This window comes from Elephas maximus, chromosome 10 (genome assembly GCF_024166365.1).
Source record: "Elephas maximus indicus isolate mEleMax1 chromosome 10, mEleMax1 primary haplotype, whole genome shotgun sequence".
In the NCBI taxonomy this organism is placed as follows: Eukaryota; Metazoa; Chordata; class Mammalia; order Proboscidea; family Elephantidae; genus Elephas; species Elephas maximus.
The window spans coordinates 29,487,040-29,502,612 of record NC_064828.1 but is presented as its reverse complement, the minus strand read 5'-3'; the positions used below and the strand labels follow the sequence as shown (position 1 = coordinate 29,502,612).

Here is a 15,573-nt window from a genome sequence, read left to right as displayed (position 1 = left end):
TTCACAACTGAGTGAAATGCTTTCAGAACGCACGCGCATAACATCAAAAAGAGAAATTAAGCTAAGGCTGAGAAGCTGGGAAAATGGAAGGAAGATAATGAAGGAAAAGGAAGCTGTAACAGTCTTGTATTTCTTCTGAGGATGAAAACAGTCCATCTCTAGGGACTACATTGCCATCAATGGGATATTCATTCAAATTAAAATGGAAAATATAGTTTTAAAAGACAAAAATGTTTAAAAGGTTTATAGATTCCTTCAAGCAGTGATTTATCAAAAATCCCTCCCCAGAGAAAGGAGCTACCTTTTTGCCTTTCAATCCAGCTGATCAAGGGGATCATGGCCAAGGCTGTGGTGGAGCTTTAGCCTTACTGGGTTCTGGAAAAGCTCAGACAGAACACTGATATATGCCAACTGGGTTGTGAGGGAAATGGAGAATGTGAGTGAGTGTGGTAGGAAGGTGTTAGATTTTCTTAAATATCAGGACATAAGAGGTTGATTTCCAGGGACCCTCCTACCCCAGTTGGTTGTATGTTAGGGCACAATTAAAAACATATAAATATATATATATATATACACACACACATATATATGTATATATATTTAAAACAGTAGGGAAAGGAATCACATAGCAAAGTCATTATTTTAATACTTATATTTTACCTTTAAGAGGCATAAATTTTTCATACAGATACATACACATATATTTTAAAACTTTTTTTTCAATTTTCTCAAAGTCTTCAGAAAGAATTGAATTCTCTGAAAGTGTGTGATATTTGTTTGACTCCTAAGAAGCACTGAACAAAATTGAGAGACTTGGATTCTTATCATAGCTCAGCCACCAAAACCTTTGTGATGTTGAGAAGGTTACTCAACCTTCCTCTACAGCAGTTTCTTCCTAGTAACATGAGAGATTTTTACTAAAATTTTAAGCAATGTGCTAGCTGTAAAATTCTGATTCTATGAAAATAAAGGTGGATTGAGAGCAAACCTTTCCAAAAGGTAAATTAAGAACAATGTGCCTAAGAATGTGGAGAGACAATAACATAAACGTCGTTGAATATGTACAACCCATGAGAGAAATAACTTGATTTTTTCCTAATCTTAAAATACCAAGCTCATCTATCTTATTCTGTGAAATATTGAAGAGATAGTATATGAAAACACCCTCACCATATGGATGGTTATATGAAGACCCTGGGACCCACAGTCTCATAAATAAACCAGTAGCAGAAAATACCCAGATGTAGTAATTATCTTGATTTCATGTAACACTGTTCCCCACAGTTGGCTAGCAAGACCAAAGCATTAGGATCAGAGAAGGGCCGATCTCAGCATGAGAGTATTTCAAGCATTCAGTTGCTGCTTCAGTGTTTCTCTTGTAATAGACTTAGACATGGAGCAAGAATGCCTTGGCTCTAACCACAGCTGAACCACTCACTAGCTGTGTAACCATGGGTAACACACCCAACTCTCTGCCTCTATCACCCTTCTGCGTAATGGGGACAATAATACTACCTACCTCATAGGGAGTTTTGAAAGGATTAATAAGATAATGCATGTAAAGTTCAGAAAAATACATGATACATAGTATACACTTAATAAATTATTATTATTATAGAGGTTCCCCTTGCAAAGTAGAGAATTAAATACAGAACCTATCATCCTAAGACGGAAACCCTGGTGGCATAGTGGTTAAGAGCTATGACTGCTAACCAAAAGGTTGGCAGTTCAAATCCACCAGGTGCTCCTTGGAAACTCTATGGGGCAGTTCTACTCTGCCTGATAGGGTCACTATGAGTTGGAATCAACTCAACGTCAACGGGTAGAGTAGAATAGTATCATCCTAGGACAGTCTCCTGATCTCCAAAATATTGCACCTTAATGTCTGTTTACACTCCCCACTATTCTCCTTGGATATGTGAGACTAAAAACACTCCCAGGAAGCAACGTGAAGAAGAGGACAAGAACACCTGATTTATAAACACCAACATCTCCTCCCATTTTTCTCAAACCACAATCCTATGTGTGTGTAAAACATGTGTGTAGCTGCTGATAAATCACTGTTACTAAAACCTCCAGCTACTCTCACAAACCCTCCTTTTCCAAACCCCTGAAATTTTACAGAAGTGTCATTGGTGTCCCCACAGTTCTCTGTTCACATCTCCAGTAAAAACTTTACTCTTTGCATTGTAATTTCTCAGTTTCTATTTGACCAAAATACGACAGAAACTCTGAGCACCTTCAGGTAATGGAGCATGTCTGCGTATCTTTGTATATCCAGTGCCTAAACCACTCCTAGCTCACTCTCGATCTTCAATAGGTATTTACTGAATGAATGAATAGAGGAATAAATGTGTTTTTAAATGAATGAATAAATGGCTTTGAAAGAAGAATAATCAAAGACTTCCAAATCTAATTGTTGTATCAATTAAATTTAGTTTTTCCTGACTCTGTTTCACAGTTCCTGATTTCATTTCCTATAATCTCCTTTTTAAATTTATGTTTTTTATTGTGATAAGTATATATTTTTTTATGTGTGTATATATATACATATATATAAAAAAATTGCCCTTTCAACATGTTTTACATGTACAATTTGTGACATTAATTATACTCATCGTGTTATGCAACCATCCCCGCTTTCCATTGGAACCCTCTTTTTAAAATGCCTCTTTTTCACCCACTTTAGTTTCAAGGAAATGTTTCCTTGCTTTTATGTTTCTTTTTCCTTTACTTTCAAAGTTATATACTACTTACCTACTCGCATCCCTTCAAGGTGAAACATCTCAGGTCCCACCTCCCCCACCCTTTTCCTGTGTCCATTCTGAAGACTCATCACAAGAAATACTGAAGATCTTGGGGTTTTCCTGACTTCCTTTCAGGAACGACAGGACTCAAACTTTTGGAGGCTTTTTTAAAGGACTTAGTACTCTCTGAAGATCCATAAGTAAAAACAGCCTTCTCTGTTTGAGACAAGAATGGCTCTTTCTAAAAGTATGAGATGTCCAAGGTGTCTTGTTGAAATCCTGTTCAGCCTTTGGGTTTAAAATGCTCTAGCTGTGCAGATCAGATAAAAGAATAAAGAGTTTGTGCACCAACTCCATCATTAAGACCTGCTCTGCAGATCTGTGTTTCCTGGAGACCTTACCTAAGGCTTTTTGCTTCTTACAACTGTCCTCTGATTATTTAGCATAGCTATTTCCATCACTATATTCACTCCATTGTCTCAAAAATGGAGTTGTTTATGTACACATTATAGCATCATCCTTCCACCTACCAATTATTGTGCCAGTCTTTGTGCAGTCAAGGAGTATAGGGAGGGAGTGGAAGGTGCCAAATCTTCCCCCATCCACAACAGAGGGCTTCATCTTCTACATTTTGGTATACTTTAATCCCTGCTCTGATGTAACAATGAGCTAACTAGCACTGTGGGTTGTAACTAAGAAAATCAATTCTCTGGAGGCCTGGGGCAACCAGGTAGGAACCAAAGTCATGAGGGAGTAATTTAAAAAGTTTACATCTGCTCACTCAAGAAGCACAGAAATGCAACTTTTAAGTTGCTCCGAACAAGTGTGGGAAATAACTAATTACACTTAGAAGTTTTTTGAGTGGAAAACGTTATGTTCTGTGATATTATCCCCTCTTTTTTTTTTTTTAAAGTATAATGAATGCTTCCTATTCTACTGTTTCAAAGGACTGTATCTTCTAGAGATGTTGAACCCTTACGAAAATAGACATGTGTCCAAATCCTATGTTAATATGGGATAAATTACTTGATCAAATTACCTATGGATGCAAAGAGGGCCTTAAGTCCTTACTCTTTAATTCTAAACTATGTTTTTAAATTGTATTCATTGTCTTCTACATGTGTTTAATCAATATCTACTTCACATCAGACCCCACACAACTCACCAGGAATAAAATGATGAACTACAGAGAAATAGTCCTATTTTCCCTAAACCAACCTATTATTGACTCTTCCATCTTTCAAGTCCCAAACACTTGTCTATACCTTTCCCCTAGAATGTAACATATACTGTCTTGCACAGGCAATTAACCTTTTATATATGAACATTTTGGCTCCTTCACTAGATGGTAAGGTCCAAGAGGGCAAAAATTTTCTTCCACTAATCACAATATTGCCCAAAGGCAATGATGCAAAGTAAATATTAAGTGAATATGTAATGAACTAAACTGTGTTTTAATATATAGGCAACATTCCTCCTCATAGTCTCATGCTCCTGTAATGATTCTTTTAAAGTGCCAGCCTTATTTGACAAATTAAATGTTTTACGGCCAATAGTGTTTGATTTTATTTCATTTTTTCTATCAGCCTGATCTCCATCACACATCTTTCAGAAATTTGTCCTCCTAAAATTATCCACATATTGTACTCTCAAAGGCATACTTGAATTTTGTAAAGTGAAGAAAACAGAATTGCTTTTTAATACAAAAAAAAAAAAAAAGCAAACTTCCTCTTCAGTGATCCATGAAGTCCATGAGGTATCCTTCCATAAACTTCTGAAGACCTGTGTTTAACTTGGGGATGAAAAGACTCAGAGAGAGCTTAAGACATAAATTCTTTGGATTGACCCCAGAGGAAATATCAGAACAAATGCGTGTTTGTAGAGAGCTTGGTTTAACATAAACATCTTCAAAAAATTTGAGCTCATGTTCCATTCTAAGTGGTTGAAAATCAATTCAGCTTCTTCCAAATTCTTACTAAGTGCACATGAACATGCAGAAATAAAGTGTCAATAGTACTCATATATAATGTATTCCAAATTCTTGGGAGAATAGGCACTGAATACTAATCAAATAATGCTGAATTAATTATTTTAAAAACGTCCCTAGATTTTAGTCCATGGCATCCCCTAGAATACCTCATGAAAAAGAGATCAATGGAGAAATTCATAGCTCTTTCCCTGGCTCAGGGAGCTTGAACAAGCGTCCCACTCTTTGCCTTCCAAATGTGCTCTGAGAGAGAAACAATCATAGAAACTAAAATTTCAGGAAATGTTTTGGCCTAAATTAAGAGAAAGTTAGAAATAGGCCATATATTTTAAGAGATATAGTTTCACAAGCAAAGTACAATAAATGCAATTTAAGGCAGGAAGACTTGTGATTAACAAGGCAGTCTGGGGGAATTCATTTTTCTTGTGTTGTATTTGCTTGGATGGTATATTTAGGCAGTTAAATTAGGATAAAGTCAGAACAATAGCAAAGTAGAGGTGTACAAGGTCAAACCATGTCAGTTCCTGAAAACTATACTAGTTGCTACAACTTGTTCTTCAGGTATATTTTTAACTATTACAGAAGCATCAAAACAGGATAGAGAGTCTGAGTACTTTTTTGTCTGAGATTTAGTTAAAATAAAATATTCAACATGAGGTTGATAGGAAAACCTTTAAGAACAATGAAGAAGAAAGAACTCATGAAACATTCAGTAAGAGAGAATACACTTAGAAATGTTCCGTATGAAAAAACTGAAAGAGTTAAGAAAGTGTTAGGGATCACATCATATGCAAATAACAGTAACTTAGTTTTCACTTTCACAAAATTCAGCAACTTTTTTTTCTTCTCTTATTAAAAAAAAAAAATTCTCTTATTGCTTTGGCTAAATATTTATACAAAGTTTGATTGACAAACATAATAGCATACATCTACGTTTTTGCCTGATTGTATTGACCAGCATTAACAGCCAAAACTAAAAAATACAACTAATTTTAAAAAGCAAAGAGGATATTTATAAATAAATGAAAGCTCTTTACTCAAAGACATAAATAATTTGAGTAAATAGAAAGACATAGCATAGTACTGACATAGCAACTGTGTATTACAAAAGTAGAACTCTCCCCATAGGGTTTCCAAGGCTGTAATCTTTAGTGGAGGAGACTGTCACATCTTTGTTCCACGGAGTGGCTGGTAGTTTCAAACTGCCTACCTTTTGGTTAGTAGCCTAGTACTTTAACCATTGCACCACCAGGTCTCCTGATAGTACTGAATAGCCAGAAATGATACTGGAAAATGTTATTTTTTCTTAAACAGCTGGAATTGACTCAATGGAAACTGTTTTTTCATTTGTTTGTTTGTTTTGTTTTCTTGATATATAAACTTAAATAACACGAATACTCAACAGGATTTTGGAGAGCTTGACAAAAATGATCCTAAATTTCAGCCTGAAGAATAAAAATACAAGAAAAATACAGACCATTTTGTAAGGGCAAAAACAACAGGATATAAAGCTATCATGTGGTTATGTCTCCAAAATTCAAAGGTATATCAAAGCAGCAAGTACAACAATGTATCTGAGATATAATAGAATTCAATAAGTGACTCATTAGATATTTGGCCTCTGAAATCATTTTGGAGATGACAAATCATTTAATAAATTGTGTTGAAATAACTGGTTAATGAGTTTTTAAAGGGAAATTTAGATTTTATATCTTACACCTACATAAATTGCAGAACAGAGAATTTTTAAAAACAATAAAGAACTACAAAAATACAGAGTGAGCATTTAAATTATCTTGGAATGAAGAAGAACTTATTAAGCATGTTCCCCAAAACAAAAAACAAAAATAAAAAGTTATATTTGTCTAATTAGAAACAAGAGACAACACAAAGCTCAAGCAAATACAGTCCCCCCCCCCACCCCCAACTCCAGAAGGAGCCCCAGTAGTACAGTGGTTAAATGCTAGGCTGCTAAGGAAAAGATGGTTTGTTTGAACTCACCAGGCACTCTGTGGGAGAAAGGTGTGCCAGTCTGCTTCAGTAAAGGTTACCAAAAATCAAACTCACTGTTGAGTCCATTCTGACTCATAGCAACCCTATAGAACAGGGCAGAGCTGTCCCACAGGGTTTCCAAGGAGTGGCTGGTGGATTCCAACAGCCAACATTTTGGGTAGCAGCAAAGCTCTTAATCACTATGCCACCTGGAATTCCCATAAAGATTACAGCCTTATAAATCCTATGGGGCAGTTCTACTCTGTTCTATAGGGTCACTAAGATTTGGAATCGACTCGACAGCAACTGGTTTGGTTTTTTGGTTTTGACTCCAGAACATACAAGTAGAGACGTAAAAGCTCTGTAATACTTAGGTAGTATCACCCAAGATCTAAAACACTAAATGTTTGTTATACCACTACCCTTTCTTTTCTCAGGATGCATAACAGCTTTCTGTAAGAATTTACACTTAAATTTTGTACTTTCATTATCAAGGATCTTCCCACAAAAAAAGCACCAGAACAAAACAGTTTCCCAGGGGAATTCTACTAAATCCTTAGAGTACAAATAGTCCCAAAACTATATAAATTGTTTCAGAGTATGTAAAATAAAGGAAAATTTGAAAATTATTGTATGAAGCAAGCACAACATTGATACCTATACTTGATAAGACTACACAAAAAATAAAATTATAGGCAATTATTATATATGGTCAATTATGCATGAATTCTAAATAAAATAACTAATCCCATCATCATATTAAGAAAAATAATCACTATGAGGAAATGAGATTTATACAAGGAATGCAAGGATGAGTCAATATTAATAATATATTAATAGCTCTAGAGAAAAATTCTATAAGAAAAATTATATAATTTCTCCATACTAAAATTTTAGATTAAAATCTATCATGAATTTCTATTAAAAACTCTTAAGAAAATAGTAATAAATGAGTTCCTCATTAACAATAAAATGCACATATATACATACAAAAGCTAGCATCTTACTTGTTGGAAAAACTAAGAGGCATTCCCACTGAAGTCAAAACAAGGCACATATAACCACTGTCTCTACTGCTATAAACATTGTTTTCAAGGTGTTAACCAATAAGATTACTTAAGAAAAACAATTACAGGTGTAATATTTGAAAAAAATAAAATTACCTCTATTGCAGATGGGAAGATACCAAACTCGTTGCCAACGAATCAATTCCAACTCATAGCGACACTATAGAACAGAGTAGAACTGTCCCATAAGGTTTCCAAGGCTATAATATTTACAGAAGCAAACTGCCACATCTTTCTCCTGCAGAGCAGCTGGTGGTTTTGAACTACTGACCTTTCAGTTAGCAGCCAAGTACTTAACAACTGCACCAGGACTCTGTGATGACGTTAGTATATCTGGAAATCCCTAGAGAATCAACGATGTTACTAATTCAAACAGTCAAATAATTTAACACGGTGACAAGATATAATGTTAACATGCAAAAATCAATATGATTAATGTACAAATAGAGTAATTAGAACACAAAGTGAAAAAATCTATTTACCGCAGAAAAAATATGTAAACTACTTAAGAATAAACTTAATAAGAACTGTTCAAAATAGAACGAAAAGTGCGAAGCACTTCTGAAAGACAAATAAGTAGACTTAAAAAAGATGGAAAAACACCCCGTATTCTTAGTGTTCAAGATGTCAGCTATTGATGAGTTAATTAAAATTTAATGCAAACCCCTAACAAGCGGCCATCTAAGATGCATCAACTGGTCTCAACCCACCTGGAGCAAAGGAGAATGAAGAACACCAAGGTCACATGACAACTAAGAGCCCAAGAGACAGAAAGGGCCACATGAACCAGAGACTTACATCATCCTGAGACCAGAAGAACTAGTTGGTGCCCGGCCACAATCGATGACTGCCCTGACAGGGAGCACAACACAGAACCCCTGAGGGAGCAGGAGATCAGTGGGATGCAGACCCCAAATTCTCATAAAAAGACCATACTTAATGGTCTGACTGAGACTAGAGGAATCCCAGCAGTCATGGTCCCCAAACCTTCTGTTGGTCCGGGACAGGAACCATTCCTGAAGACAACTCATCAGACATGAAAGGGACTGGACAGTGGGTAGGAGAGAGATGCTGATGAAGAGCGAGCTAATTATATCAGGTGGACACTTGAGACTGTGTTGGCATCTCCTGTCTGGAGGGGGGATGGGAGGATAGAGAGAGTTGGAAGCTAGCAAAATTGTCACGAAAGGAGAGACTGAAAGGGCTGACTCATTAGGGGGAGAGCAAGTGGGAGTACGGAGTAAGATGTATATAAACTTATATGTGACAGACTGACTTGATTTGTAAACGTTCACTTGAAGCTCAATAAAAGTTAATAAAAATAAAAAAATTTAATGCAAACCCAATGAAAATACCAACAGCTTTTATATGGAGTTAATAATTACTTTTTGCCACTTCTTACCCTTTCTTCCTTTTCTTTCTCCCTCTCACCTTGCCCCATACTCCAGCTCCCCCTTTTGCCACCAGGCCATCAAGTCCACCAGCTCACTTAACTTTTTTTAAATTCTTTTTCTCTCCCTTCATTTTTTACTTCCCCCCACCTAGCCCTGTATGCCATCAACCATTTTCACTGACTCTCACTGTGCCACCACAGCTAGAGTATCCTTGGCTCAGGCCTACCACTGCATCAGGCCTGTACTGCCCCTGCCCTCCTGCCACTCAGAAATGGTTTATGTGGTTGTAGAGGTTAGAACATCCAAATATATAGGTCAGGCTGGAGGCTTCTCCTGATTCACGTAGCCAGAAGGGCTGGCAAACCCAAGAGTGGCAGGTCAGACAGCAGGGCTTTTGCTCACAGGTTGCAAAGACTGATTCCCGAGATTGTCAGGTAAGACTGAAGATAAGCCCCAAGAACCAGAGGTCAGAGGAACAGGAGTCAACTGCAGGATCCAGAGTAAGCAAAAACCCACAAGCTTTGACAGACAGTCCATTTATGTTGGATATAGGCCAAACCCCCAAGGAAACTCCCTTTCAACTGATTGGCTACTCACAGCAGATCCCATCATGGAGGTGATCACATTATATCAAATCTCATCATGGAAGTGATCACATCATTATATGAATGCCAAACTACATCATAATTTCCAAATCACTGAGAATTATGGCCCAGCCAAGTTGACACACAACTTTAATGATCACACTAAGTAATAAAAGGATGGTTCCAACCTATAGAGATAAGGGTAAATTTCAAGGTAACCACAAAGAATGCTAACAAGCATACTCATTAGCATAAAAAAGAAAAACATAAAGTCTCAGTAAACACAAAATATATAATATTGAAAGAAAAGAAAACCCACAAACAAAAAGAACTCAGCACAAGAAAGTAAGAGGAACAGAGACAACATCAGCACCACACACACACAAAAAAACACAACAATATGACAGCAATGAACTCATACCTATTGATAATCACAGTGAATGTAAGTGGCTTAAATGTACCTGTAAAGAGAAAGAGTGGGAGAATGGATTAAAAAAAAAAAGAAGGAAAAAAGCATAACCCATCAATATGCTGTCTACAAGAGACACAACTTAGACACAAAGACAAAAATACATTCAAAATCAAAGGATGGAAAAAATATATCAAGCAAACAAAAAAGAGAAGAGTGGCAATACTAATTTCAGATGGAATAGACTTTGAGGTAAAATCAACAATAAAAAGACAAGAAGTGATATTATAAAAGGATTAAATGGACAATCCACCAAGAAGACATAACTTTAATAAATACCTATGCACCTAACAACAGGGCTACAAAATACATAAAACGAACTCTAACAGCTCTGAAAAGAGAAATAGACAGTTCCACAATAATAATAGGAGACTTTCACAAATCACTCTTGGCAAAAAACAGAGTATCTAGAAGAAACTCAAAAAGATACAAGATCTAAAGGGTAAAATCAACCAAATTGACCTCATAGGCACATATACAACATTCCACCCAACGGCAGCAAAGTATATGTTCTTTTACAGCGTGCATGGCATATTCTCCTGAATAGGCCATGTTTTAGGCTACAAAACAATCCCCAATAAAATCCAAAACACCAAAGTAATACAAAACATTGCTGATGACAATAGCATAAAAGTAGAAATCAATAACAGAAAGAACAAGGAAAAAGAAAAATCAAATACGTGGAAACTGAATAGCAACTCGTTTAAAAACAAATGCGTAAAAGAGGAAATCAAAGAAGGAATAAACAAATTCCTAGAATTAAAAGAGAATTAAAACATCATACCGAAAGCTTTGGAATACAGCAAATGTAGTGCTCAGAGGTCAATTTACAGCAATAAACACACAGATAAAAAAAAAAAAAAAAAAAAAAAAAACAGGCCAGAAGCATAACATTATTCCCACAACTTGAGCAAATAGAAAGAGAATGGCATAAAAAGTCCACAGACAACAGAATAAAGGAAATAATAAAGATTGGAGCCAAAAGAAATGAAATAGGGAACAGAAAACAATAGAGTTAACAAGACCACAGTTGGTTCTCTGAAATTATCAACAAAATCAGCAAACCCTTGGCCAAACTGACAAAAGAAAAACAGAAGAGAAAGCAAATAACCCAAGTAAGAAATAAGATGGAGGACATTACAACAGACTTAGCTGAAATAAAAAGGATCATAACAGAATACTATGAAAAATAATACTCCAACAAATTTGAGAACCTAAAAGAAATGAAAAAAAAGTCCTAGAAGCACACTAGCTACCCACATTAACACGAGCTGAGATAGAAAATCTGAACAGACCCTGTCTTAGGCCAGGCTTTCTAGAGAAGCAAAACCAGTGAAGCATCTATATGTATATATAGAGAGGGAGAGATTTATATCAAGGAAATGGCTCACAGAGTTGTACAGGTTGGAAAGTCCCATGTCCATGGGTCAGGCTGGAGGGTTCTTTTGACTCACTTAGCTGCAGAGGCTGGCAAACCCAAGAATGGCAGGTCTGAAAACAGGCCTCTGGCTCACAGGTTGAGGAGGCCAACAAATCTTAAGATCAGCAGACAAGCTGGCAGAGCACTGGCTCACAGGCTGCGGAGGCTGAGGAATCCCAAGATTGGCAGATAAGCTTCTAGCTGAAGTCCCAAGAACTAGAGGTCAGATGAACAGGAGCCAGCACATCATGTGAGGATCCAAAGTGAGAAAAAGCCCACAAGCCTTGCCAGAAAGTCAACCTATATTGGATGCAGGCCACACCCTCAAGGAAACTCCCTTTCAACAAACTGGCTACTCACAGCAGATCCCATTATAGAGGTGGTCATATTATATCAGATCTCTTCATGGAGGTGATTACATCATTATACAATTGCCAAACTACATTATAACTGCCAAACCATTGAGAATCATGGTCCACTTAGGTTGACACACAACCTTAAAGATCACAGGCCCATAAAAAGAGAATAGATTGAAGAGGTGACAAATAAAACTTCCAACAACAACAACAAAAAAGAGCCCTGGCCAGATACTTCACTGGAAAATTCTACCAAACATTCAGAGAAGAGCTTAAACCAGTATACTCAAACAATTTCAGAGCATAGAAAAGGAAGGAATACTCTCAAATTCATTCTCTGAAGCCAGCATAACTCTGATACCAAAGCCAGGCAAAGACACCAAAAACTTTAACAAGATAGTAGATGAGTGGTAACTTTGGTGAAGGGTAAGAAAGTATGCAATACTGGGAAGTCAGCACAACCTTGACCAAGGCACCTTCCTAGAATCTTTACAAACACATCCAAACTCCCTGAGGGAACAAGTTACTGGGCTAAGGGCTGGGAACCATGGTCTCAGCGGACATTTAGGTCAACTGACATAACATATGTTATAAAGAAAATGTTCTACATCCAACTGTAGTAAATCATCTGGGTTCTTAAAAGCCTGCAAGTGACCATCTAAGATACAGCCACCGGTTTCACATACTGGCTGGAGCAGAGGAGGATGAAGAAAACCAAAGACACAAGGGAAAGATCAGTCCAAAGAACTAATGGACCACAACTACCACAACCTCCGCCAGACTGAGGCCAGAACAACTAGATGGTGCCTGATTACCGCCACTGACTGCTCTGACAATACAGGGATCACAATACAGGTCATGGAGAGAGTGGGAGAAAAATGTAGAACAAAATTCAAATTCACACACACACACAAAAAAATGTCCAGACTTGTTGGTCTAACAGAGACTGGAGAACCCCCAAAAGGACTGTCCCCAGGCACACTTTTTACTCAATACTGAAGCCACTCCCAAGTTTCACCCTTCAACCAAATGTTAGACAATTCTATACGGAAAACAATATCATATGTGAGGAATATGCATCACAGTTCAATTATGTGTGTGAGTGTGTTAGGTGCTGTCAAGTAGATTCTCACACATAGCAACCCCATGTACAACAGAACAAAATACTGCCCAGTCCTGTGCCATGCTCACAATCATTGTTATGCTTGAGCCCATTGGTGCAGCCACTGTGTCAATCCACCGCATCAGGGGTTTTCCTCTTTTTCACTGACCTTCTCTTTTACCAAGCATGATGTCCTTCTCCAGGGAATGGTCTCTCCTGATAACATGTCTAAAGAACACGAGACAAAGTCTCACCATCCATCCTCCTAAGGAGTGTTCTTGCTGTACATCTTCCAAGACAGATTTGTTCGTTCTGTTAGCCCATGGTATATTCAATATTCTTCGCCAACACCATAATTCAAAGGCATCAGTTCTTCTTCATCCGTCCTTATTCACTGTCCAGCTGTTGCATGCATATAAGGAGATTGAAAACACCATGGACTGAGACAGGCACACATTAATTCTTAAAGTGACATCTTTGATTTTTAACACTTTAAAGTTCAGTCATGTATAAGAGACTGGGTAAGCCATGCAAAAAGCAGGAAGGGACAGGAAAACTGGACAAATGGAAGGAGGGAGCACAGAAGGGGACAGTGTTGACACATTATGGGGTTGGCAACCAATGTCACAAAACAATTTATGTAATTCTTACTTATTTCTTAATGAGAAATTAATTTGCTCTGAAAACTTCTACTTAAAGCACAATAAAAATGAAAAATAAATAGAAATTAAAATTACAGGCCCATATCTCTCATGAAAATAGATGTAAAAATTCTAGCCAACAGAATTCAACATCATATCAAAAAAAAAAAAATAATACACCATGACCAAGTGGAATTCATACCAGATAAGCAAGGATGGTTTAACATTGGAAAATCAGTCCATGTAATCCACCACAAAAATAGGAAAAAAATAAAAAGAATCTCATAATCATCACAACCAATGCAGTAGTGGCATTTGATAAAGTCCAACATCCGTTCCTGATAAAACCCTCAATGAAGTAGGAATAGAAGAGAAATTCCTCAACATAATAAATGGCATCCATACAAAATCAAAAGTCAATATCGTTCTCAACAGAGAGAGGCTGAAAGCATTCCCCCTGAGCACAGGAAAAAGACAAGGATGCCGTTTATCACTACTCCTATTTAACATTATGCTGGAAGTCCAAGTTAGAGCAAAAAGGCAAGACAAAGAAATAAAGGGCATCCCACATTGGAAACCCCATGCATCGGTCAGTTTGTCATACTATAGTGGCTTGAGTGTTACAGTGATGCTGGAAACTATACCACTCATATCTCAAACATCAACAGAGTCACCCCTGGTGGACAGGTATCAGCTGAGCTTCCAGACTAAGCCAGACTAGGGAGGACCGGTCAGTCCACTTCTGAAAAAATTAGCCAGTGACAGCCTTATGAATAACAGGGAACATTGTGCCAGAAGATCAGCCTCTCACGTTGGAAGACACTGAAAATTCTACTGGGGAAGATTTGCCTCCTCAAAGTAGAGTCAACCTTATTGATGTGGAAGGAATCAAGGTTTTTGGACCTTCATTTGCTGAGGTAGTATAACTCAAAATGAGAAGAAACAACTGCAAACATCCATTAACAAATGGAACGTGGAATGTATGAAGTACGAATCTAGGAAAACTGGAAATCATCAAATTAAATGGAATGCATAAACATAGATAGTCTAGGCATTAGTCAGCTAAAATGGACCTATACTGGCCATTGTGAATTGGGCAGCCTTATGGTCTACTATGCTATGAGTTGGAACTAACTCGACACCACCTGACAACAAATAGGAAAGGGAGAAATAAAATTATCCCTATTCACAAATGATATGACCCTACATATACAGAAATCCAAAGATTCCACAAGATAACTACTGGAACTAGTAGAAAGATTCAGCAGAGTAGCTGGATACAAGATCGACATATGAAAATCAGTTTAATTCTGTCTTAGGCTTTGTTCCCTAGAGAAGTAAATCCAGTGAGAGGGAGAGAGATTTCAAGAAATTTTCTCCATGGTTGTAGAGACCAGAAAGTTCCAAGTCCGTAGATCAGGCTGAAAGCTTTTCCAGGCTCATGTACCTAGCAGATTGGCTTGCACAGCAGCCTGAACCTGTTGCAGATCCTTCTCTTGATCTAGGTCCCACTCAAATCGAGTGACTTCTTGAGTCATTTGATAAATAGGTCAGAGTAGCACACAAAAATGAGTGATATCTGCCTCTAAAATCCAAAGAGGCCCACCAGGCATTGTGCTTCCTTTTTAGTTGTGGAAGGGACCAGATGGAATAACTTATCCTTCACTTTAGAAGGAATATCTCAACATGTCCCACATCACTGGACCCCTAAAAATTTCACCAAGGTGGAATGTGCCTGAATTTCTGTTGAATTAATTTCTCGCCCTCTACCATGCAAATGTTTTACCAATAAGTCCATAGTCATTGACATGTCT

At 37.3% G+C, this 15,573-nt stretch overlaps 1 protein-coding gene across 3 annotated transcripts in view; it reads right to left on the bottom strand.

The window, feature by feature from the left end:
- LOC126084514 (olfactory receptor 4M1) overlaps positions 1-15,573 on the bottom strand; it is a 56,656-nt gene that overhangs the window by 5,549 nt on the left and 35,534 nt on the right. For 2 of the 3 annotated variants that reach the window (XM_049899129.1, XM_049899127.1), the window contains exon 1: positions 6,736-6,773. The exons of the other annotated variant lie outside the window; for it this stretch is intronic. The gene's annotated coding sequence lies outside the window, so the exon portion shown is untranslated. Of the gene's footprint in view, positions 1-6,735; positions 6,774-15,573 lie in introns of those variants that run through there. 3 annotated transcript variants of the gene reach the window in all.